The 27280-nt window shown below is 42.3% G+C and overlaps 1 pseudogene; it reads right to left on the reverse strand.

Annotated features, from left to right (window-relative positions):
- Positions 1-18135: 18135 nt before the first annotated feature.
- On the reverse strand, positions 18136-21900 carry LOC112834990 (ferritin heavy chain pseudogene; annotated as a pseudogene).
- Positions 21901-27280: the final 5380 nt, after the last annotated feature.

Below are 27280 nucleotides of genomic sequence, written 5' to 3' on the forward strand. Positions count from 1 at the left end.
AAAGAAGGTCACATCAACTCAGACCGACCATTTGCCAAATAAAAAAGCCTGTGGATTTTGCCCTGATTCTATTTGTTGTCCACTGCTGGCTGAAATGTAAGTAGGAGGGCAGGTTAATGTTTGTACCTCTCAGCTCAGGCTCCACTGTTGAACTGGTCTTCATTGAGAGAGGCTTTGATGGGCTAAAAGAGAGACCTTCCCCTATTCTTGGCACCTAGTTCTCTTTCCCTCTGAACCCACAGAGTTCAGGAAAATGTAAACTTGTAAACGTGCTGAAACCAAGGCTATTTGTATTCCCTCCATTGTCCATATTCCTTTACTTGTAGGGGCTATGCTTTTCCCAATGCAATTTGCATCATGAGTTCCATGTGCTTTCTTATATATTTTTAAAAAATATTTATTCTCTGTAAGGGTATTGAAATATGAGGGATGATTGGAATAACGGAGTCAGGTATAGTGATTTTCAAACCCAAGTTCTAGACCTAGACTGCCCAGGTTCAAATTCTGATTTGCGATTTTTTAGCTAAAGTCAGTTAACTTCTCTATGCCTTTGTTTCCTTGACTTTGTAATGAGGGTAAGGATGAAGCATCTACTCTTTTGGGTTGTTGTGGATATTAATTCCGTTAACATATGTGAAGTGCTTGGCAGAGTGCCTGCCACAAAGTAACTAATCAATAAATGTTAGCTCAAATTATTGTCTCACAAACACCTCCGGTGTGATGAGAGAAATAGCCACCATGTTTTTTGGTATGGGTGGGTAGGCGTAAGAGAGAAGGTACTGGGGGAGAAATGAAGAATTTTCTGATCCACTTTTGTCTGAATGAGACTGCTCTATCTAGTTCATGAGACAAAGTATGATAGACACAATTTTTTTTTTTTTACTTCCAGTTCCATCAGCCTTGTAATTAGTAGAAATCCATAATTAATAGAGTTAGAATTCTGACCACAGGTCATCTGCTGAGCTTAGCTTTTGGTTTTGTGGTGAATTTTCCTTTTATTATGTGTTTTCATGTGTATTTTAGTGGGATATTGGGAGAAATTGCATTAGATGACTGGGGAGATGCCATTTTAAACTGGAATGATGTAGAGAGTTTTTGCCTGCTGACCTTGCAAATTACTCCTATCCTGCCTTGGTTCAAGTATCAAAGGAGAGGCAGTAGCAAGCATGGAGTGCAGCCTTTATCCATGTGGCATGGGAGAAAAGAAAGTCCACCTGAGCCTTCTCAGTTTTGGAGTCTGTGACATTGACCATTTGACCACACATGGGTCGTGAGATGCAGATATGAACACAAGTTCAAAATAGGTACTGGTGTTATGCCATGATTCCATTTAGGAAAGGGGGGAGCTATTTTTTTGGCTGATTTATGAAGTGTTTAAGGGAATGTCTGGTATATAGGAAGTGCTATAAGGGTTTTTGAATCAAAGAACTCTATGAGGTAGGCTCTATTATTATACCCATTGTACAGATGAGAAAATTGAGGTTATATAATTTTTCCAAGGTCACACATCTAGTAGAAGGTAGAGGCTGGGTCCAGCCCCAAACGGTTTGGTTCTAGATTTCCCATTCTTGACAAATGGACAACTGCCATACTTGACAATCATTTGGGATTCTGCCATGGGCCTCATTGAAACCACATTGCTCACCCCCAAATGGAAGACAGATCAGGAAAGTTGCTATTGTTCCCATCAAATGAAGTTTACCAGAGAATGTCCTCAAGTCTTGATGCTACCATTAATAGTGTCATCTTCTAAGCCCAAAACACCAACTCTCCATTTTTCTTCCATCACAACTGTTGTTCCCTGGAGCAGAATCAAAAGTAAATATATATGCCATGAGCCTCTCTGTCAAAGTCCATGGGTATATGATATATATATACACTTCAGTATATCTGTGGATGCCTTCCTCCTTTAGGAATTATTAATATTCTGAGCACCTTCAATCAATTTTTTTACTTGGTAGAGTTTTCTGTGTGGAGTTTAACTGAGCCCTTAGCCACTCTCTCTCCCACTTATGAAGTTTAGCTGCACCACCATTTGGTGCTTATGTAGGTAAAATGTCAGCACAGGTCTGAGAAGTCTATCTATGGAGACATCTGCTACCTGAAGCCCCATGAGTAATAGCCTGGCCATGGAGTGAGTGGGAGAAACATCTGCTCCACACACAGAAACTGACTGCTGTGCAGGCAGAACCAGGCCACTGGGAGAAAGGGAGCAGACCAGTGACAATGGGGCTGCAGGCGGCCAGAGGCAATATTCTAGCAGGCAGCTCTCTCTTCCTCACTCCTTCCCTAATAAGAGTGGGATCCATGCTATGATAGGTGAGATAGCACACTGGCAGATTGTCCACCAGATGGTACAATCTTCTATTTAAGAAATATTTGAAAGGGCAACAAAATACAGCAGAAACCATCCGACAGTCCACATGGCTAATGCAAAATTAGCCAAGATGATGGCAGCAGCAGTAGTGGGGGTGTTGTGGGGTGAGATGCAGGAAAGGCTAAGGGGAGATGAGCACCATGATGTCTGGTGGGGCAGATGTCGGTATAGTTTGAGATACTTCTCCAACATTGTACCGTGGGGCTTTGATGAGCTTCTGTGAACCCTGATCTGTAGACTGTGCTGGAGAATGGCCAAGGCCAAGGGTGATGGACATAACCATGATGATCCAATGTGGCTCAGGTCTCATGAGCCAGGGACGTCTCTTGTGTTCTCACTCTGCGCAGAGTGGAACTTTGGTTGTCATTGCTGTTCTGTGGTTCTTTCCTCATTTCTGTCTCTGTTGAGTGCCTTTTCCTTACTGATGTTCCATTACAGCACTATTTGAACACAACTCTACATGTTGCCATCAGCATCCTCAGGGATATTGTTAGTTGAGCTTTTGTTTTTTTCCAGGTACTGTGCTAAGCATTCTACCTAGTAATAGTTAGTACACATTCAGTGGTTATTATATATCAGCACTGGTTGGAGTGATTTACATAAATTGCCTTATTGAATCCCTGCAACAAACTAATGAGGCAAGTACTATTATTATCATTTTAATCATACACATGGGGGAAGGGAGGTTTGGAGTCCTTAGATAACTTGCCCAAGGCTACAAGATTATCAAGGAAATAACCTTAATGGGGAAAAGAATGTGTCTAATCCTAATCTAGAATCCATGCTTTTAAAGGCTGTACTCTACTACCTCTGATATGTACATTTTCTGTTTTCATCCTTATGACCACTGTGTGAAGATGTTGTCATTCCTAATGCACAGTTGAGGAAACTACAGCTCAGAGAGTTAAAGGCATTCCCTGGGGTCACGTGTCTAGGAGTCAGGTCCATCTCACTCCCCAGCTGGTGACCGGCCGCCATGCTAGACCACCTCTTCTCCACCAGCTTCTCTAGCTCCCTCTCTTCCCCTGCATCAGCTTCCTCGGCATTCAGGCTTGAAACCCTAGCGATATATTGACATTATGCAGTTAACCCTTGAACAATACAGTGGTGAGGGGTCCCAATCCCTCCTGCAGTTGGAAATCTGCCTATAACTTCTGACTCCCCCCAAATTTAACTACTAGCTCACTGTTGCCCAGAAGCCTTCCTGATAACATAAAGTGTTGATTAACATGTATTTTGTATGTTTGTGTATTATATACTGTACTTCTACAATAACGTAAGCTAGAGGAAAGAAAATGTTATTGAGAAAATACATTTATATTACCGTACTGTGAAAAATCCACGTATAAGTGGACCCGCACAGTTCAAACCCATGTTGCTCAAGGGTCCACTGTATTTAATTTCCAAGTCTTATTTCTTCCTCTTTCAGAGTATCTCCCTTCCTGTTCCTTTCTTCTCCATCCCCGTGGCTACTAGCTGGCCTAGAAGAAGTTCCTTGGCCCTCACAGTGTTATTAAAATATTTGCCGTCAACTGTCACATGCCTTCCCTCAAAAGGTGTGCCATGATTTCTAGGCATGAGCCTCAGAGACACATACTACCATCCTATATTCTAGAGGTAAGCGATGATAGAATGGCTTCCTCTATTAACTAGCCCCTAAAACTACAGAAGAAGGGATATCTGTGTGTTGCTGTGTGTACAGACATTCACCACAGTGTAAACATGTAAAATTTGGTCATGTTTTCCATTAACGTGTATAAATGCATTTATATACAAATACATTTCTAAGGATGAAACTGTGAGCAGAGATAAATGCCACTGTGTTGTGATGGCTCCAAGGGGACTGCGTCTGTAGGGGCAAGCCAGTTTTCCGGGGAACTTTTCTCTTTGACCATCATAGGAAAAGTGTCAGGAATCTGGATGTTTAATTTTTGGTAGGCAATGAGGCTTCATTATTCATAGAGGATTCTTCCTGGGAGTTACAACAGACAGTGGAACAGAAATGGGGTTGACTAACCCATTGACCTTGTATCACAAGTGCAGAAAGAAATAAAAACTGAGCAGACCCCTGTGTTTTCCATCCCCCTGAGGGCTCTGTCTGTTCTCAGGCCTGGACCTCTTTCTGTTTTCCCCTCTGGAGGGTTCCAGTATCAAGCGTCTCTGTGTTAATTAACTCAGCATGTGGCACATAAAGGCCTGACAGCAGATAGCTAATGTTTTGGATATGCACACAGTTTAAGGATTAGCTCAATTCCAAAGGACAACTTAACGTTGTCACAGTACAGTTGACACTTGGTGATCCGAGGCAAATTTTGGGTTCTGGGCAATCTTCCTTCTGCTGCCATCATGCATATGGGCCTCCACTCCTTACTCTCAGCTCTTAGACATTCAGACAAAGCAAGGCAATTTTAATATTTTAATTCACCGTAAATAAAATCTTGTGATTGCCAATAAAACCCAACAATAAAAAAGCCTTATAATGCACCAGGTTATCTGTGCCGATGTCTGTCTCTCGCACGATGGGCATTTTATGGAATATATTAAAAATATGTGTAATAGATAAAATAAACATATAATGTACGTTCACATATAAGGTAGCCTCAAAGCCAAACTCCTTAGAATAGGTGTGTAGATGAGAACTCTGTGGTATGAAAATCCTTTGACCTGATTTCCAGCCTTTTTCAGCATTGAGTAATGCAAAGTTTGCCAAGTGGCAGCCCACAGGCCACATCTGGCCTCTTGACATGCTTAATTTGGCTTGTGTAGCATTCTTAAAAAGTTATAATTGAAAATGTGGGGAGTTTTTTTTTAATTTGCATTTTTGGGTTTTCTTGCTCTAGGTTTGTGTTGCCTGATGGCAAAAATTGACAGGGGTGGAGCGACTCTCTCTGCTTTGGGTGGGGCACATGAGACATGGTGTCAACTTTAGCCCAAGTACATAATGTTAGAAATGCCCATTTCTGAGCCCCAAGTAGTACTTTCTTATTGTTCTGCCAACCCGTTTGCTAAGTCTCCCACTTCATTCCTAATCATTTCTTGTCTATTTTGCTCAAGGTAAGCTGTTGAAGGAAGACAAACTGGCTCGAGTTGGGCAGATTCATCTTAGATTCCCTTTGTAGTTAGCCCTGTACAAAGTGGACTTTTCACTAATCTTGACCAATTGCCCAGAAATCACCTAGTGAGCTCCTTGTGCAAATTCCTAAAACAAGCAAATAAAATATGTGGAAAGGCTGACAAATTTAGCCATTCGGCATGGCATTTAAAAACGGATATAGAAACATTTTTAATGTACTCTTTCAAATGTCATGACAGCTGTCCAAATTTGTAATTTTAAAATATATTTTATGTTATCACATACATTTGCTATACACTCTATCAAATATATGACTAATATGTGAAAACAAATATGTTTGCCACCCGGCTGACTCATGCTCCTTGGGATGTGGGAGGCTCCTTGAAGAATAAACAAAGAGCCCCTTGTGTCTGGGAAGAGGGACCCCCAAGTTAACATTTTTTTTTTCTCCAGGGGATTTGTTCAGGGTTCACCTCTTGTTTCTCCTTGGGATGGAAGGCATGTATCATACAAGTTCTTACAGAATCATTAGGCCCAAAAAATGAAGATGTGTCTTATTTTCAAGACCAGGGAATAGTTCCTTAAGTCATTCATTCATGCATGCAGCCATTTCTTCATCTGTTCGTTCACTCAGGGAGTGTTTATCGAATACCTACCACGTGACACTGTAATGTTTGATGTTATAAGGGGGATATGTAGTGAATAAAAATTCTGGGTTGTTTGCTTGTTTGTTTGTTTGTTTAAAGGAACTGCATTTATTTCCATGGGCTGCCATGACAGAGTACCACAGATGGGTGGCTTAAACCACAGAAAGTTGTTGTCTTGTGGTTCTGGAGGCCAGATGTCCGATATTAAGGTGTCAGAAGGGTTGGTTCCTTTTGAGGGCTATGAGGGAAGGCTCTGTTCCAGGCCTCTCTCCATGGCTTGTAGATGGCCATCTCCTCCCTGTGTCTTCATGTCATCTCACCTCTGTGTGTGTCTGTGTCCAAATTTTCTCTTCTTATAAGGGTGCAAGTCATACTGGATTAGGGCCCATCCTAGTCACCTCCTTTGACCCTAATTACCTCTGTCAAGGCCCTATCTCCACATAAGCTCAAATTCTGCAGTAATGGGGGTTAGGACTTCAACATGAAGTTTTTGAGGGGAGGATGCAATTCAGCCCATTCAACAGGAGCATATAAGGTGACTGTTTCTGGAAGTCTGAATGCTTCTCTTCTGCTCATTGGTTCTGCTGCTTTTACTAGTAAAGAGGTTCTTTCACTGTTGCTAATGGCTACGTCACTGATTACTAAACTAGGCTGGCCTAGATAATTTTAGATTCTAGAAAGGTGACAATAAACAGAGCTTGATTCCATAAACACAAAATTTTAGTAACTGGACATAAAATGGGTATACAGATGACAGGGGCCGGATTTTGGATGCACTTACATGTAACATGAAGGGCCAGTTTGTGGCTAGGAGTGGGAACAAAAGATCTCCATGGTGTTTTCCAGAACGATCAGAAACCATGTAATATGGGTGAATAGAGAGGGGAGAGCTGGTGAAGATAAGCCAGAGAGGAAAGTTCTGGAAAGTTGAAATCTCAGTAACATAAAGGCTGTCACATGATCCTGTAAGTCTTCCTGAGTGAGGACAAAGGGAGAAAGAACCAAAAAGGAGAGAAAGAGCCAGCACTAACCAGGGGTTTGTAGGACATGTGTCATGAGAGACGGCACTGTTAAAAGGACCCCTACTGACATCCTTTGACAAGATCATGCTGCAGCCCAGATAGAAAGCAATGTGGGGCCCAGCCCTGTGCCACAACTGTGAGATGGAAGATCATCTTCATTACACTCTTTCTCCAACCCTTTTCCTTGCTTGGCCTTTTTTCTCCAGCATCTTCCCTGCTTCACTTTTCCAGCCTCTAAGCTGGCAGGGGTAAAATGAGAGCCGAGAAAAACCTTAGACTCTCAACAGCATGTGTGTTGTATTATGAAACTCCCAGAGGTTGAAATGCTTCTGTAAGTGGTAGGCACTGGAGGTCATGGGTTTGTCCATGGGTGCCTTTCCAGCACATTCTAAATGACACCACCGATTCAACCGCTCCACCTTCATTCAGGTGCAAGCCTGGCTCTGGCCCCCTTCTTTCCAGCAGCATTTCTTCAACTTTCATGAGTGAGTTCATCACATGGGGATCTTGTTAAAATGCAGATTGTGATTTAGAGGGTCCAAGGTGGGCCCAGGCTGCTTTGCACTTCAAGTTGCAAGGGCCTGTGGGATGACGGAGCCCCTGTGGAGATGCCGTCAAAGTGTCCTTCTGTCATTCAGGAGCTCCAGGCTCCGTGGGGTTCCCAGGTTAAGAAGAGAAGATGCCTCTCTTGGCTACTGCCGGCACCTTAACTTTCACTAGCTCCTGTATTCATTAGCAAGGGTTAGAGAGAAAAGAAAAATAACAATAGTGTTCTTAATTGGATCTCTGAAAGAGATACTGCATTTCCACTGATTAAGGCAATTAAAGGTGCAAAAAGCTGCTCAAAAGCTGACGTCTTCAGGTGTCTCATAACAAAAATTAATACCACTGTTAGCTGAGCTACCTAGTCATGCTGTAAAGTAAATTAATTACTGCAACCAAACTAATAATAACAGTGCAGGCAGAGTTGTAGCAATCTTGTGGCTTACCACTGGAGACTGAGCAGGGACTTTTGCCTCTCTGCTACCCATGAGCACAACCCAGCAACTGCTGACTGTAACATTTCTATTGTATGGTTTATGCTAAATATGCATATCTTAATTGCATTAGTCAAAATAATTAGCTAATATATTTTTGCATAATGACGAGGTAAGCAAATATCACCATAGCTCAGTGGTTCTTGCATGAGTAAATTTGGAAAATTAATAGACTCCCAATTTCCTAATTATCTGTCTTTTATTCCATGCTCAAACAAAGAAAAGCTACTGCACACTCCTGGGCATCGTGTAATTTAGTTTGCACCTTGAAAATTTAAAGCACCTGTGTTTGTTTTCTCCCCCTTTTGCAGGAAAGTGATAGAAAGAAAGCGACAACTCCTTCCTTTTATCACCCTGAAATTGAAATGTAAAGGAGGGAGTGATCAATACATTGTAATTTTTATATGGAAGTGGGGCCTTGAGTTACAAGGCATTTTTTAAGCATTGGGAAGTTATTATAAAGTTGAAGCAATGGCCAAAATTCTTTCCAAAGTGACAGTGCAGAGCAGGTGCTTGAGCTCCGGGTACATGGTAACATTCCTCCGTACTGTCCTTCCCCAGGCGTCTACCAACCTTCCCCTTTGTGTCTCTGATGACTTCCCAGTTTAGCCTGGCTCTTTCTAATGTATTCACACCAACATGGCAAGGGTAGCTTTCTTGCTGCTGGACATAACAGTCTCCACAGAGGACAGAGTGGTTGTTGAAGATTAAAGCTCGCTGTTTTGATTAAAATGCTCAGTGCACCACAGCTGGATACCTCTGGGTTCCATCTCATTTCTTTGGGTTTAAGATTATGAACCAGAGTAATACGCGGGGCTATCCTAAGGAGCATCCTGATTTAGCAGAACCTGGCCATTCCTGCCTCACTATTTATGAGAAAGCATACCCTTAGTATGCTAATCTAAGGCGTAAGGAAAACAGAAATCTGCCCAAGAGGACATTTGGGCAATATACTAATATCCTCTAAAGAGCTTAAAAGCACTCTTGCCTGTGTCTTCCGGTGGCAAGTTTCAGGCCTCCACTTAAAAGGAAGGATGTTCCAGAGCCTGAAGCCCACCACATCTGGACGAAACCCTCACACCAAGCCCTAAGCCACCAGTCTAATGATAGGCAAGTCCTGTAGGGGAGAAAGCAGCTGGTTGAGGCTCTCCTTTAAGTTTCTGATGAGTCTAGATTTCTGGTGGCTTAGGGGAAAGCAACCCGCAGCCTGATAAGGGAGGGAGGAGATCTTCACTGATGTCACTTTGCCTCAACAAGCTCTGATTGGATCACTTCCCCCGGCAGGTGCAGGATTCATCATCAGGATTCCAGCCTTGAGACCCCTTGGACTGCCTGTCAGCAAACCCCGTGTAGGCAAGGAGAGCAGGTAGTGGCCGTAGGCTGTAACTTCCTCAGGTAACATACTCCCTTCCACGCTCACACTGCAAATCGCCAGGAACCATAAAGGAAATGTATGTAAAATTTGTTTTAATTTGTACATGTGAGTGTAACAGGCTCTAATTAAGATGAGGAAAGAGTTGAAGGCATGCTAAATGGTATCTGGGAGGCCATGAAAATGTTAACATCCAATCTTACAGAACAAGAGTTGGTACAAGAGGAGTGAACTGGAAAACCAAACTCGCAGCGTCCATCTTGGCCAGTTAAGAAGGGAAGGCTGTTCACTGTCACCCAGGCGCCACGTTACCATCAGGGCAGGGGAACCCAGAAGGCAAAAGAAAAAACTGCTGGGATTGAAGGAAATTCCTAGGAATTCCTGGGATTCCTAGAGGGAAAACTAATGAAGAGAAACAGATGAATATTCTGAGAAAAAAAAAAAAACACCCAAATTCTCATGCTAGAAAATGTAGTGAGAGAAAAGTAACTAGAAACTTTAGACCAGAGGATGGCAGAAGTTCCGCACAGCTGGATGTAGCCAGTACACAGATGGAAACACAATGGCGGAAAGAGGAGAGAGAGAGAGAGGATAGAGACCCTGAGGGATGAAGGGAACGACTGCCCGGCCCTCAGGCTCCGTGGTTCAACTTCTCATTGCCTCTGATCCCAGGAGAGGCCATGCTTGCCTCCGAGTTATGGAAAGCCTTGTATCCGGGCAGGAAGTCAAGGGCAAAAGTAATGGGACATATTTCCCAGCCTTTCCTTAACTCCTCAGAGGCCTCAGGGGAGGCACCTTCTTGCATGCTAGTCAGGTATTCCCCCTGAGCCCCTCGAGTATTTAAGAAGACTTCCCATATGTGATGGTGGGGCACAGAGCAGGAGGTTGGGGCGCAGCAGATCAGGCTACAGAGGGAACAGGGACCCGGTGACACTCTTTCAACATGATCTGAGGAGTTTGAGCTGAATCCTGGGGATAGCCAACAGCCAGGAAAGGTCTGAAAAGCAGCATGAAGCATAAGATCAGCAAATCTTGGAACAAGCCATCAGTTACTGAATAGCTAACCTTCATATGGAAGGTACAAGAATGTGGAAAGCATATTCTTTGCTTTCAAAGATCTAATGTTCTTGAGTTATGTGAAAAACTGAATGATTTTGTTAAAAAAATCCCAAATAACAGATTAATAATAGAGAAGACATGTCTCAGAAGAAGTAGGATATGATTAACATGCAGATCCCTGCTGCTCCAAGTGTGGTCCATGGACAAGCAGCATGGTAATTACCTGGGAACTTGTTAGAAAGCAGAAGCTCAGGCCCTACCTCGTACTGACTTGATGCAGAATTTGAAAAATAACAAGATCTCCAGGTGATCTACCCAAAATCCTGGCCAAGAAGACTTGCAAAACTATTAGGTGCAAAGCCTTCAGTGGAGAACAAAGATTTGATGAAGAAAGAGTAACCTTTTGTTCAGTCGGGATTAGTTTCGTTGTCTACCATGAGGCAGGTGCTTTGGTGCATAAAGGCACAGGACGGGTCCCCTACAAAAGCATAGAGCAGATAAAATATAATAGCTGCCAGATTCTCCAGGCACTCACCCTGGAAGAACTTAGAATCTTGGGAAAAGGGGAGGAGGACCCTGCATTTCCTGAGAAAAGGGGACTTGTATCATAATTTGGATAGGCTTATTTCTTGCACACCTGGGTTGGAGAAATAGTTCTTCTTTGGTGCATGACGCAGTTGAATGGAGTAAGCTTTGGGAAGAGGCAGAATGGTGGGAAGTGAGGGAAATGGAGTTCCTAGGCATGGCTTCCATGTTGCATAATCAAGTGACTTCACAAAAATATAAGTCAACTAGAATCTTTCTAGAGTAACTAGATCTAGAATCTTAACTACAATCTTTCAATGTCTACCAAACCATGAAACAAGCCAGACTTCCAGTAGAGCTCTCCTGGCCTTATGTGGACAGACTGTTGCCAACCTTTCTATTCTCCTGTATCTCAATCCTCAAGCCCCCTGATCTACCTATCACAGCAAGACCATATGGAAATGTTACGTTGGGTTCTCCCACTCTGTCCACCTTTTTCTTCTCCACCCAGTGATTTGCTCACACAGTTCCCACTACTTATAACAGACCTTGTCACCCTATTTTGCCTATCCTTTGGTAAGTCCTACTCAGTCTTTGAACCTTAGCTCGCACTTGACATCTCCTTTAAGGCAAAATTAGGTACACTGTTCTCCATTGTCCCCCGATGCCTCATACACGGCTCCATCCTGTAGCAGTTACTGTGTGTGCTTCATACTGGACTCTTAAGTTCCTTGGTGCAGATAACCTGTCTTATTCTTGTGTTTCCACTCCTATCGCTATACTGCAGACATAATAGATGCTTAATAAATACAAGTTTAATGAAAACAGTGAATAAGTATGAATAAGTATGAAAACGTATGAATAAATGAAGACTAAATGAATAAATGAAGACTAAATGAATGAAATCAGATTACAGAGGGCCTTGAGTGCCAGGCTGGGGTAATTGGAATTCATTCTGCAGCTGTTGGAAGGAAAATGTAGCAGTTGGGTGTGGGTAAGATGCACTGATTCAACTCACATGTTAAAAAGCAAAATTAGAAGAAAAAAAAGAAGAAGAAAAAGAAAACACATGCATAGAGAGGAAAAGGAAATTCAGTGAGAAAAACAGCAACGAAAATCTGCAAACTCATTTTGTAATAAAAATGTCTCATCTCTGCATCTGGAGAATCGGGCAGTTACAGGTGACTGGAAGGTGACCTGCTCTCTCTTCTGTACACTCCTGGGCAGGATGTCCAAAAACCTCAGTCAATGGCAAAAAAAATCACTAAGTCAGGGCAGCCTTACACAGAAGATTACCTGCTTTAGTGTGCCCTCATGATTTATGGGTGCAATTTCAAATTGCTGTGCATTTCCTCTGTTATTTCCCAGATTATTCTTGCTTAGGTTATCAGACACGTGGAGCGCAGCCAAAGGAGGTGCCGTGGTTGGGATTGCTAACAGTAGGCGTGCACCAGCTCCTCGGCCAGCACCTACAGGGCACTTGCTCACGGGACAGGCCTTTTCTTTTGTGGTCACGTGGACAGACCCTTTGAATTGCTTCTGTTTCTTTCATTCGTTGATGTCACGGAGATCTCAGGGCAGAAGCTGGTACATTTAGTAGACTTTACGTTGTCCTGGTTCTACTTTGAGCCAGCCTTCAAAGTATTTGTTACAAGACAATTATTAGAGTAAGGAATAAAGTCAGGGTCTTTCATGATCAATTCCAAACTTTGGGAAGCATGCTGTGACTTTGGCAAAGGAGTTCCATGTGGAGGGAGCTTGGAGAGTTCTCAAGGCAGCATTCCTTACACAGGGCCTCAGTCCCCGCTGCAGCTTAGCCTGGATGTGGGATTCTTAATTCAGGTCCCAATTTTTTCAGATTGTTATACTGGGCTATTAAGCAGCTGCTGTGTTTAACCACAGATGTGGGTGCATTTTATGGATGCGATTCCTGTGTGTATGTGCGTGTGTGCCAATAAACAAATATGTATATATTTAAAACCAATATTGACACAGTGTTAAGACTGAAATCTTTGCAGTCAAATCAGGAAATTCCAAAGCTACACTTCCTGCAACAGAATCCTTTTAGGCGCTTACACATCCTGCGCATTGTACCACAGCCATGTAACTCCAAAATTACGTGGGGATAGACGACCTCAGGCCTACGCTCGCCAAAGTACAGTAATTTTATGAATTATCTGCTTTTGAGGTGTTTTAATTGTACATTTTAGCTTCATGTAAACACACTGAACTTTGAGAAAGGTGGAAATAAAGGAATCAGGAAAGATGTTTTCTTTTATAAGTCAAAAAAGAGACATGTCTAGTTTTAGTCTCTGGTTAATAATCTTTATCCAAATGGAAGTTAAAACGGCAGAGGGAATGTTCTTCATCTTAGGTTCAACACTCATTGTTTCAACCTTCTACACTCAAAAATAGGAAACCATTTTTCTTCAAAATTGGCTTTCATTCCCTTCCTTAATGAGGACTACAATCTTGCCAAATTTGAAGTTCACAGCTTCAGTCATTTTTGAATTGCAGAAGCACAGATAAAACATTTTGATATTTTTTTATGATGGAAAATATGCAATTTTCCCTGTCTAGGTGTAAGGTAATATTCTCAGATATATCACATCTAAGTTTAGATTCGAATGAGTTCTCCCGTGTCTAAAGTGCCGGGTAACTAACATTAAGTGGCTTTTGTTTTATTACTGTGGTTGGCTAACCTTCCATTTGGTTCTCTTTTATGGCCATTATCTGGTTGAAGTGTTTTGTCAACAGGCATTGCTGGGCCCGGAGACACATGGTCTAGGAGTTAGTTATCTGACTCTCAATTTGGTGCCCCCCCACATTCTCACTTCTTAATCTTACTGCTTGTTATGTTTCTCCCTTCTTTTTTCCTGCTTCCAAAATCTTCTGAGAGTTGCCAGATAATAAGAGACAAATTGTGCAAATTGAATGTCAGGAAGTGGTGCATTAGTAAGTGAGCTTTTTGCCATCAATGGTACAGCCGATTCCCTCTTTCTAAGCCAAATACTTCTCCAAATTGGATTAGGCTTGATGAATTTCTCTCTTTCTTTTTTTTTTTTTTAAAGTTAAAGTATGACAGCTGCTTATTTTCATTTTTGTTCATCTGGTGAAACCAGAAGGGGCCCAAAGAAGTCATTAATGTCCACTGTGTGAGGGCTCTAGGAAATGCGTTGAGGGTAGAATGCATGAACAGTATTGTTCACCATATGTAGACTAGAAACATCCTTATGTTCAGGGTCCATGGGTAAGAGAGGGAGTGTGTTATAATTAACTGTATAGTACATATGGTGGACTAGAAAGTTTACTCCTTGGAGACTAGTTTAGTTATAAAATCAAACAAACAATGAAAACAGAGTCAATTAACAATGGCTCTATCAAATGTTGTCATGGACTGCATGTCGATTGTGTGGAAGACCCCGGGATCAGAAAGCACGGGCATGTTCTGAACCTCGGCCCCCACTTTTCTAGACAAGGTGAAACAGGTTATATCAGATGAAGTTAACAGACCTAGTTCATAAGAGGGTGGCAATGACAGAGAGAGAGAGAGAGAGAGATGAGCTTTATCTGCCATGAATCCCCTTTACTATGGCTTCACCAAGGACTACTAGAAAGTCTGTAAGTGAGTCCTTCCCTCAGAGCCCATGTTCCATGGTCATTTGAGGGCCATCTGTCAATATTGCACTCCATCCAACTATGGGATCACCAAGAACTGGGTTAGAACTCCATAATCTGCTGCTTTGTGGCTCCATTTCCAGGGTCTAAGTGGCTATAAGTCTTGCTGACTGAATCTTTGATGGAAAAAGATAGGTCTGATTGGTAGCTTATATTATGCAGGACAATAAATATTTTAAGCTGGATCAATCTGAACTTCCTCAAATCTAGACAAGTCTCTATGCTTCGAAATCATGCTCTTTGCCAAGACAAAAGGCAGATGGTACCAGACCCTGCAACTGCAACAGAGAATCTGGTTTTGCAGAGCAGTTTAGCAAGATGGCCTTTGATTCATGCTCTTTTGCATCTGATGCCTTCCAGACATTTCTTGAGAAAATGTTAACAACTTTGAGGGCTCTATATATGTTGATAGGTGTATTTGCAAAATACAGACTTCTCTTTTGCTCTGATTGTGCTCATAGTCACATCTGATTACATCAATAGCTGGCTCAAAAGTTTTCAGTGGCTCCTTGTGGCCCTTAGGATCAAATCAAAAGGGTTAACAAGCTAATATGACCCTTCTCCTTCTGACCACCTTGTTTTTTCATCCTCTATTATACCCAACTTGCATTCTAGACATTAACACTTACTGATGTTTTTAGTTCTTAGAGATTCTTGAAGGCCTTCCTTGACTCTTCCCATCATCCTTCTCCTTCCCACTCCCATCTTTTGAATTGGTTAGGTGTCCCTCCTGTGTCATTGTATAGACTTGAGTAGTTTTTTGCACTTCTATTATAAGATTTACCATATTTTTTATATTTGCTTAGTTGTCTGCCTCTCCAGCTAGACAATAATAATCTCTGTGAGATTAGAAATCACTGTGTCTTTGTTGTTCCCCTTTGGGGTCCTTTACCTCACACAATGCTTGGCACATAGTGGGTAATCAATGGACATTCGTTAAGTGTTTGAATCAATCATTTCTATTTTAGATACTTAAATGGTCATTTCTGTGTATTAGACTAATACTTTGTTCTTTTAAAAAAATATTTTAACTCTAATAAATTTACCTCCTTGCTAATCTATCTTAACTTTGTACTGTTTTGAACTCCCTTTTTCTAGAGGTTTCAAAAAGCCTTGGGTCCACAGCATTGAAGTTATAACCTAAAAAGTATGAAATAAAAGTTTCTTAGTGCCCTATAGGACATTGTCTAGGTTCTCAAGCTCTAGGGGTGCTTTGCAAGTAAGACCAGTTTCTAACAAAACCATTAGAGCACCTGAATCTTCTAAACTGATACTAAGATGTGGCTGCTTTAAATAATATTCTGTTGTATAGTGAACATCCTCATGGTTAAGTTCTGGTGCATAAAGATTTGTGCCTCTGACAGATTGGTATCCAGGAGCACACACTCAGAGACACTCTATCCCGATCAATGTATGATGGAGTAGAGAAACTCGAGAGGAAGGGCATAGAATCTTGAGGCTTATCCAAAACTAACCCTTCCAAAAGTCACAGGAAACTACTATGCCCTCAAAAGGTTTTACTCTCAGCCAACCATAATGTCTAAAATGCTTATCACTAGAGTCCTCTTAGATTTTCATTATTGCATTGAATAAATGCCTTTTTAGAGTAGAAACCTATTAGCTCATTAAATCCATTCTTGATCTAATAAGTTTAGTCTAGATCAAGTAAGCTGCCTCTTAGAGGAGAGAGAACAGGACCCTCAAGAAATGAAATAGCAACAATAAATATCCATCATCAAAAAGGAGAGATGGTAGGAACCTAAGGAAATGTTAAGCTTGTAGGGATATTATTTGGATGGAGGCCAGCAGCTGCAGGGGGGGGAGGTTGGCGAGAGGAACGGGATCTGGGCAACCATGGGGTGCTGTGTATTTGTGTGTGTGTGTGTGTGTGTGTGTGTGTGTGTGTGTGTGTGTGTGTGTGTATAAGTCCTGGGGTCCCAAGGACAATAAAGAAGGTGGCTCTAGCAAGCTTCACCTCCTGGATTTTGTCTAGGTCCATCCGAGGTGTCAATTCCATGCTTCTCCAAGATAAGATGTGGGAGAGGGAAGACATAACCGTGCTTCAGTTTCTCTCGCTGCCTGGCTTGCTATTGAGTAAAGATCAGATGGATATAAACTCTCAGGATAGATTGTGAGCATCCTCTGGTTAACCTCACATTCTTCGACATCTTTGCCAAAAGATCTCCCACAAATATCAGAGATTTCTCTGTCTGTGGGGCACATGTTTGCTCATTACCACTGAATTGAGACTACTAATGTCCTTCTGATTTCTTTGCTTGCTTTTAAAACAGAGAAAAAAATTGAGTTTCTGGGCCAAGTTTGTCAAGTTTCCCCTTCCTTGCCTCCTTGTCCCAGTAGCTGCAGTCTTTTTCCTATGAGAGTTGTATGAAGTGTGCAGGGTTTCCAGGTGAAGAAAACCCAGGGGAAAAATTGGACAGAAGACTGGCTAATGACCAAAGTGGGTTTAACCCATATTTGAAGTCTCACTTTCAGTAACTGGTGAGGGTGATACTTCTGGAGTGTATGAACCAGCTGGTATTAGCAAAAGTGTGAAGATCTGCTGATGGAGGAGGGGGCAGGGAAGGTTTGTGGGTGTGTTTTGAAGTCTGTTGGATGCAACTGGTTTAATTTCCTTTGTTCATCTGCTTCAGTGTTTGCAGTGATTTGAGAGGGTCGTTTTCTAGCCCCCTCCAACACATTTGGTGAAGTCTGCTGATACTGTGTCACTCATTAGGCTGTCAGCAGTAGTAAATGTTGTACATTCCATTTACATCAGGAAATTTTCTCTTAAAGAACAATACAAAATACAGAGTCTGGTTCCAACCAGGGTTCATGCTAGAGAGAGGGAAAAGCAGAGACAAAGGAAGTCAAAGAGGAGAGGAAAAAAAAGAAATATGGAAAAAGAGAGACAGAGAGACCTAAGAAAGAGTAAGTGAGAGATAGAGAAAGAAGGGGGAGAGAGAGAGTGCCAGTGAAAAAGAGGGGACAGAGAGAGAAATAGAGATACCCAGAGAAGACAAAGACAGACAGAGATAGAGAGAGAGCCAGAGCCAGACATAGAGATGGATGGAAGAGAATATTATATATATAGTGAGAAAGACTGAACAAGATGCTCAGAGAATTGGGGAGGGTGGGAATGTGGGAAAGAGAGAATCAGAGATGGGGGGGTTGGGGGGAGAGACAGGGAGGGCAGATAGAGTCGGGGGACTGGAGGAGAAGGGAAAAAGAAGAGGACAAACAAGGAGGAGGAGAAGGGGGAGGAAAAGAATATTCCATCAAGATCCAGTGTTACTCATTAAGCCCTCCATGATGTTTTTGTTTTGTTTTGTTTTGTTTTGGGGGGGTACCAAATTACTTTATTTGAAGAATGGTACAAATGAAAGAAGTTAAGTAGATGTTTTGGTACAACTTATAGAAAAGGTAAAGGTAACCCCAACATGCATGCACTGCCTTGGTGACCAGGGAAGTCACCCTTGTGGCTATGGGAGGACAGCCTAAGGCTTAGCTTTCACTATCACTGTTTCCCAAGGTGTGCTTGTCAAAGAGATACTCTGCCATGCCAGATTCGGGAGCCCCCATCTTGCGCAGGTTGGTTACGTGGTCACCCAATTCTTTGATGGATTTCACCTGCTCATTCAGGTAGTGAGTCTCAATGAAGTCACACAAATGGGGGTCACTTTTATCAGTGGCCAGTTTGTGCAGTTCCAGTAGGGACTGATTCACGCTCTTTTCCAAATGTAATGCACACTCCGTTGCATTCAGCCCATTCTCGCAATCATCACAGTCTGGTTTCTTGATATCCTAAAGGAAGATTCGGCCACCTCGTTGGTTCTGCAGCTTCATCAGTTTCTCAGCATGTTCCCTCTCCTCATGAGATTGGTGAAGAAAATATTTGGCGAAGTTCTTCAAAGCCACATCATCGCGGTCAAAGTAGTAAGACATGGACAGGTAGACGTAGGAGGCGTAGAGCTCCAGGTTGATCTGGCGGTTGATGGCGGCCTCCGAGTCCTGGTGGTAGTTCTGGCGCACCTGCGAGGGGGACACGGTCCTCAGGGCGGCGGCTGAGAAAAGGCGGCGGGGGCCTTGGGGCGGTCCAAGGGCGCGACGAAGAGATGGCGGAGGGCTGGCTCTGAACGGCCGGCCCGGGTGGGGGACGAGTGCCGGGTTCCAAGCACTGTTGAAGCAGGAAACCGCGGCGACTCTTAGCGGAGACTGTCCCTCCATGATGTTTTGATGTTAGGGGTTACCTATATGTGCACAAGATTTTCCTACCAAACCAAGTTCAGGAAGAAGTGAAGGTAAAGAGACTACAGCAGACTCACAAGTCCTCAGAGCAACTGTATTCATCAAGGCAGGAAGGCAAGGGAGAGAAGTGATAAAAAACACTTCACAAAACTCTCTGAAAAAGTTTATAAAGAAGTTGATCGTCTTTTCTGCAACAATTTCTCTACTGAACAATTATCAGGAGAGTGAATTTCACTTTTTAAATCCAGATTTCCCACAGGTATATCAGTGGGGGAAAATTTCCTCTGAAGGAAGTTCAAGACCTCTTTTTAAGAACTCATCTGTGTTGTCTGGCTCATGTAGGCACTGTTTGGACACTGTGAGGTACCCAAGTTGTGGGTATGTTCGAGTGGAGGCAGTTTTGGTTACAGGGGAGTGAAACCCATTCAAGTTGAAGGTGAATCAAGTGGTGAGAATCATCCTAGTATGAATCTGCTGCTAGTATCAGACAGAGCTACCACTTGTTGAGTTCTTGCTATAGGCCAGGAACAATGGCAAGCTCTTTAAATGTGTTGTTTCATTATATCACCTCAGTAGCCCTATGAAGTAAATATATTTGACATATGAGGAACAGAGGTGCAGAGAAGTGAAGTGATTCACGCAAAGTTCTCTGGGATTTGATCTCAAGCAGCAAGCAGCAAGGTTGTGCTTCATCTGATACAGATAATAACAGCTGAAAAGATATATATATATATATATATATATATATATATATATATATATTCTCATGGAGAACAAACTGATCATTTTCTCTCCAAGGCAGTTGGAGTTCTAAAGAAAAGAGTCAATATCTGTCTTTCCTTATTATTCCCAGGGCTTTGAGTGGTGTTGTAGATATTAGACAGATATCACCATACATCCCCCCTGACATCATATAGAAAAACTCAAGTATCTCAGAAGACTGTTCAGTCTGTCCATTTTATCCAAACTAGCTGAAGATAATGAGTTACTTTATATCTGCAATGGGACTGGCCGTGGAGAAGGCCTGGACTAAAATGGATGAGGCATCAGATTCTAGCGCTCAAAGCTGAAACTTGGCAGCATTTTCCAAAGTGTGTCCTGTTGCACACTTGTTTCACAAGATATTATGTAAAGAAAAACTTCCAGGATCAGAGATTTTTGGGAAATACTGGGTTAATCACATTTTGGGAGGTCTCTTTATTGAAGAATTTCTTGTTAGAGACCATGTATATCTGCATTTGTGTCCTTCCAGTGGGATTGGTCTTGCCCTTGCATCCCATCTACCTAAAGCCACACATTATCCAATTTTTCTTAGATAGCTTATGTTGTACTCATCACACACTGCCTGGTTTGTTATTTAATATTTGACAAATCCATGTTTTACTTGCCCACCTAGATTGTGAGTTCCCTGTGACTGGGGACTTAAACTTGCTTGTTTAGATCTAATACTGTGTAATGTAGGTAACAGGTACTCAATAAATATTTATTCGTTGACACATCCACATGTGAAAAAGTGACATGTCTTTGTTTGGTTCCCCCCAAGCAGCTCCTGAGACAGCAATTTGGGTACAAGTTGTTTATTTGGGAGGTGATCCCAGGAAGCCCAGACAGAGTGGGGAATTGAGACAGAGTGAAGAAAGGCAATAAAAGGAACATTAATGGATGGGTTACAGCTGTGGCCAACTGAGGCTCCAGCCTACTGGGGACTCTGGCCCACGGCAGTGTACACATCAGGGTTGTGCCACTGCGGTGGGATGAATCTGGATTATCTTCCACCAACTTGGTTGAGGATTGGTCCTGGGATGTTAACCCCTCTGTACTTCTGGCCTGTAAGACAGAATGGCTGGAAGCCTTTAAGGCAGAGAGACACAGGAAGCAGTCAGAATGCACCAGACCGCTGCAGTGACCCCTGGGAATGTTGGCAGGGTGCTAGTGATGACCTGTCACATTATCCAAGAACAGCATTATTTAACTGGTCTTCCCTATTCCCAACAACTGAGCAATATGTACTCATTCAGCCTTGTACCAATAAATGAGCAGGGTTTTTTTTTGTTTTTGGCCCGGGCTAATAAATTAACTTGGGTTTTTCCTGCTTTTAGAATCCTCTACTGCTTTGCTCTCTACTACCTCAGTGAAAAATTGTCCTGTCTGCAATATCACAATGTGATTCCTTTATCAAAGGTCATTACTGATTATTTCATAAAGAGCTGATACTTCAGTAATTACCTGATTTTTATCTTTTTTTAAAAAAGATTTATTTATTTATTTGACAGAGAGAGCGAGAGCAGGAACACAAGCAGGGGGAGTGGGAGAGGGAGAAGCAGGCTTCCTGCCGAGCAGGGAGCCTGATGTGGGACTCGATCCCAGGACCCTGGGATCATGACCTGAGCCGAAGGCAGATGCTTAACGACTGAGCCACCCAGGCACCCTGATTTTTATCTTTTTTTACATAGTCATTTATATGTCATTATTGTCATGTTATGGTCTCTCTGCCTATGAAAAGGCCTGTAGTAAAACCAGCAACTTTGACTTTGCCTCTTAGTATTGCCCCATGTTTCGTTTGTCATTTTATTTACTGTTCTGAAGAAGATCATAGTTGGTTAAGGTGCTTGATAAATGAACACATGGAGATATAAGCAAACATATGCATGGGACCCTTCCCGACTCTTCGACTGGCCTGCATGCCTCATGCTAACAGCAAGAGATGACAGTTTCCATCAGTGATGTCATAACTACCCTCAGCATAACTAGGTCCAAATGGAAGTCTGCTTGATGTTTAATACTGGCTGTGCTTCATGCCAGTACCCAAGCCCCAGAGTTCCATGTATTACTACCTCCCATAGCAGCCAAGGCTGATGCTCTCATTCCACGTTGCCTTGACTGGTGCTTTGAGTAGGAATTCACCTCTTTTATCCTAGTTCTGGAAACATTTTTCTAGTGGTTATCTTATACCTCTTGGCACTTACGAATTTGTCCTCCTAAAACTTAAAAATTCCTGGAGTTCCCAGACTGTGTGTCACTCGTCATCTTTCCATTTCTCAGAGCACTCAGGAACATGCCTGCCATATTTAGATGTTCAGTGAATACAATGAGTTGAACTGAACTGGAAGACGGACAAAGAAAATCTTCTCTCATCTCTTCTCTTTATCAACTGCAAAATTGGAATGCAGAGTACCTGGATGGGTAGCGGGCTTTCTGGGAGTGTCATAGCACCCCTACACCAGACACATGTCATTTCCACTTTTCGAGGCATCAATGTTTAAAGAAGGTTTTAGCAAAAAGAAGTTTAAAAAAAAGGCAATCAGAGGGGGGTTAGTGCCTTAATTGCTACCCATTAGTATTAGTTTGAACTATAGGAAATTTCTATTGTTAAGGTCACACAATGGTGGTTCCTACCTAATGGCTGAACACAAATTAGTAGATTTATGGGCATGATAAGAAAAAGGACGTGGCAGTTGCGATGTGGAAAGAGGAAAGCAAAGAACACTGTTGAAAGGGTTTTTAGGATGAGGCACCAGGAAATGATGTTAATTGGAGGAGGGAGAGTAATAAAGATGAGGTAGGTGAGTACACTGCAAACTGAGTCCCCCTGAACCCTATAAAGTTTCCTGAGGCCACTTCTATCACAAGAGACCAGTGCTTCTAGGAGGTTCCTACAGTAGATTATATGGGGTAAACCCTGTTCTCTTTCTGTATTTGTTTCTTAGTATGTGTAACTCAAGGGTGTGAAGCCATGAAGGAGAGTGGTTCTTCTCAAATAGAGACTGTCTCTATAAGCCCTTACCCATCACAGATGCTTTTTGGCCCTAACTAAATGCTTTTAACCCATGAATTTTTGCTAGTTGGCATCATCTAGCCAAATCTAAGCCAAAACCAAAATCAGATGAACAATATGTACTCCCACACTCTCTATTCATACATGGGAATACCTTAAGTCATCTTCAAGATAACAGATCCCAAACTCTGCCATCAATTTTTAGAAATGAGAAGTCTAACCAGAACCACACACTCAACTGCCCCATGAGTCAAAACCCAACTGGCTGAGGCTTTAACTTTCTATAATATTAATGTGCAATAATGCTTGGGGACCTTGATATAACCCATGGTCCATGTAGCTCTTAGATATTCAAGGGCACCTTATAATGAGGTCCTACTGAGCAAAAGAGGAGGCATAGGCATTTATGTTAGGAACCAATAAAGGGTGCATCCACTTACTGAGGTCAAAAAGGTTACTGAACAAAAGGTTACTGAACAAAAGGTTACTGAACAAAAAGGGTGGGAAGAGGAAGATGTGGGAAGTATGTGTTTTAAACAGGGTAGGGAAGAAATAGCACTTTTTTTGTATCCTAGGATGGTGCAACCTCCCAAGATGGAATCTATAAATCAGGGTATTTTAATGTTTCCTCTGGAAACTTGCTCTTTCAGAAGACCATCAAGCAATTTTCATGAACTTGTCTATTCTCCCTCACACCTACATTGACAAGTGGAACTTTTCTATTCCATCATAATCAAGACACAGAAAATGGAGGTGTTAGGGGCCATTTGGCAATTCAGTAACACATATATTGATGTATGTGTATTACATTTAAAGGCACAGTATGGTAGAGCAGCAAAAAAAGATGACTTCTAGATTCAGCTCTAACACGAACTAGGTGGTGAGAACCTGGATTAATTCCTTAACTCTTGGAGTTTGGATTTTCTCACCTATAAAATAACTGCGTTAGATGATGATCTCTATTGGATAGGGCTATTCAATTGTACTATTCTGTGATTCTGGAGGAAGTTGCTGGTGCTAGACATAGAATTCTTTTCATCTTCAGAAAGTCATCATTGTTTAATATATCTATTGTCAGCTTGTGAATGAAGGTAAACATTTACAAGGAAAGTATTAACCAAGTAATAATCAAATAATTGTTCTTCTTGGCCTCCTGTATTCCTTATTTTTCCCTCCATTGCTATTCAAAATGCATGGAAGTGAATCAGTTAGAATGTAGGAGTCCACATACTTTAAAGCCTCCTGTATTTTATTTCACAAAAAGAAGGAGAGGAAAGAGAAGGGGCAAATACATAGGCATGGCATAAAAGAACAAAAGGACCAGATCATTGTGCATGGTTCTTGAAGCTTCAATAAAGACTTTGGGAAGAAAATGTCCCCAAAGGAGGTTTTTTTCCCCCTGAGAACCCTTAGATTAGTGTTAATTTTTCCCATCATCGTATTCCATCCCTACATTATATCAGAATTGATTCAGAGAAAGGACTGCACCCAGAGTACATAATAAACATCTCCAGGAGAGGTGGGGAGGATGGGCAGAAGCAGGAAGGAGATGAAGGAAAATCAATTGCTCGGTGCTGACAACTTCTTCTTGTAATAACAGTATTCTGTCACATTGCATTAGCAGCACTTTGCAATTGTATGTGTTTTTGCTAACAGGCTGTAAAAGTGTAATCATATGAGCACTGAATACATTGTATTAGTGGGAATGATTCAAGGGGATGTGCGCTTTATTACACCAGTATGGTGCATAATGTGTTGCTTACTGAAGTGAGACTTATCACTTTAGTAAAAGAATATTTATTATTTATATGTTTGTTTGTTGTGACATTGGTGCCTTCCAGGGAAAGCTGCACATTCCTGTTGGGGGAAGATTTTCTCCCACTCATCTCTCTCTCCCCACTCTGTATATCTGAGCAGTGTGACCCTGAAATTGTGATAAAAAAAATCACTTGGAGTACCAAATTCCCAACCACCTGAGAAAGCCACGGCTCTGCTTGGGTTTCCAAACAGCATTTGTAAAGCTAATGGGATTGTTGCTGTGAAGCGTCTTTTGCAAGGAAAGTTGAAGGAACAAAAAGGGAGGAATTTCACATGTGTATGAGAGCGACTGGGGGTTGGACAGTTACACCCCAAAGGATGTGCTGAAAAAGACGCGGCTAGAATTAGAGACAGCCTAGAAAGGGGCATGCAGGATCCTTGAGGATAGATTTTTTTTTTTTTTTTTTTGGCTTTAAGGAAGTTTGTAGGAATTTAACTCTTTCTACCCATGCTGGAATGCATTTGGGACCTTTCTAAATAGAGCCTTTCCTGACTACCTAGTTCTGAACTCTTGAACCACCAATTGTCCTATCACTCACTGGACATTGATTATACATTGAAGTGTGTGTGTGTGTGTGTGTTTGCGCGCGCGCACACACACATGCACCTCCTCTGTGACAGTGTCGGTCCTGGAGCGCAGACAGGGACTGTGCCTTGGACAGCCTCTCCCCTGCTAACACAGCACCGTTGTCCTGAGGTGCCCAACAAGCAGCTCTTGATTGGCTGACCTCATCCACCATAGACATCTGGATTTGTGCCTGAATTCGTTTGCTAGGGCTGCTGTAACAAAGTAGCACCAACTTGGGGACTTAAACAACAGAAATTTATTGTCTCCTGGTTCTGGAGGCTAGGAGTTTCAGATCAAGGTGTTTGTGGGCCAGGCTGGGTCCTTCTGAGGACGGTCCCATGCCCCTTTCCTAGCTCCTGTGGTTTGTGGGCAATCTTTGGTGTTCTTAGGTTTTTAGGAGCATCGCCCTGATCTCTACATTCATCTTCACATGACATCCTCCCCCTTTGTATGGGTTTGGGCCCAAATTTCCCCCTTTTATAACAAAACCAGTCATGCTGGATGAGGAGCCCACCCTACCCCAGTATGACTTCATCTTAACTAACTGGATCTACATTTTCAAGTAGGGCACATTCTAAGGTACTGGGGGTTAGGACTCAAACATATGAATTTGGAGGACACACTTGAACTCATAACAGCACTCGGCCCCTGAGAATTGTTTATACAACATATTTCGGGATTGGTATGAGTTTCCTCTAAATCTGACGATGCCCATCAACTGAAAACAGCCTCTGCGGTTGGGAGCATCAGCCAACACAGTCGCTTACCGTGTGGTGAGCGTGGTGCCAAGTGCTTTAAGTGCATTAATTTGTTTAATACTCACAATGTCATTATGAGGTAGGTACTATTATTATCCTCACTTTCCAAATGAAGAAATTGAGGCACAGAGGGATTAAGCAAATTGCCCTAAATGACACAACAGATTCAGGTTTTAAACCTGCACGGTTTGCCTCATGAATATCTGCACTTAACTATGGGTTTTTATAGCCTCTCTTAATTAGACAGAATTTGGATGGCTTCTTATATAATTGTTTCCTCTCTTTATATAATATTTATATTTATTTTTTCTGACTAGGGCTTTTTAACACAACAAAAGAATGTAATAAAAGACTTTTAGACGTTAGGTCAAATGATGCAAACGAGGTGCCTATTTTCTTTCGCTAGCTTTGTAAAGGATCTCCCACTGAAGACTCCCCAGGAAGCTGTTCTGGGACTTTGGCTTCGCCCATGGTCCAGAGGCAGAGGAAGTGAGGCTGCGTGTGGGTGGGATAAGGTGATGCTGGCTAGGACCCCAAAAGACAGTTCCTCAAAGTAACGTGGTGATTTTGAGCTGTATTTGGGCTTGCATCCATTGAAGTGGGTCCAGTTTGGTGGATAGAGAACGCCAACAGGTAACTGCAGGCTGGGGTGGCATTTCGAGGCAGGGTAATGAGTGGATCTTGGTTCCTGTGGTTAGTGAATTAGGGCAGGAGTCCTTCTAGTGGTATAGGACAGTTATTTTTACTATCACTTCAGCTTTTTATGAATTTTTTCCCCAGCCATAAAATCCTCCAGGGAGGTTTCATGGGTTATTAGTCTTTCTTTACAAGGATTCTTTTGGGCCCCAGGGATAGGTCCAGGGAAGAGTCTATGGTAGCTATTAGATCTCTGCTCCGGGTTCTGTCCTCTGCCAGCCGGGGTGAGAGCCTGGCGCTCTTCTGTCCACCTGCAATGGGGCTCTCGGCAGAGTAGAAGTGGAAGACGAGCTGTGGGAGCAGGCAGGTCTGATGAGGCCCCCTTGAATGACAGCCTCACAGTATCTAGAAATAAGCTCCTTTTGTGACGAGCCTGTTTTAATGCTATTATTTATGTTTCTCAATGATAGGAACAATGGTATTTTCATTCTAATTCAGTTATCCGACGTAAGTAATGTCAGTGCCCTTTAGCATAACATAATCTCCAACGTGAAAAATTTAATAAGAGGTGACAGGTGGTTGTTACTCTGTGAACCTCACTATCTTTTACTGGCAGTTGGGGTGCAAGGTTAAATAAACCACCCTTCAGTGTGGGAACTCCTGAGGTAGCCATTGATGGCAATGCAGGGA

Source organism: Callorhinus ursinus, unplaced genomic scaffold (genome assembly GCF_003265705.2).
Source record: "Callorhinus ursinus isolate GAN/ISIS: 27379988/994484 unplaced genomic scaffold, GSC_fseal_2.0 scaffold11, whole genome shotgun sequence".
Classification (NCBI taxonomy): domain Eukaryota; kingdom Metazoa; phylum Chordata; class Mammalia; order Carnivora; family Otariidae; genus Callorhinus; species Callorhinus ursinus.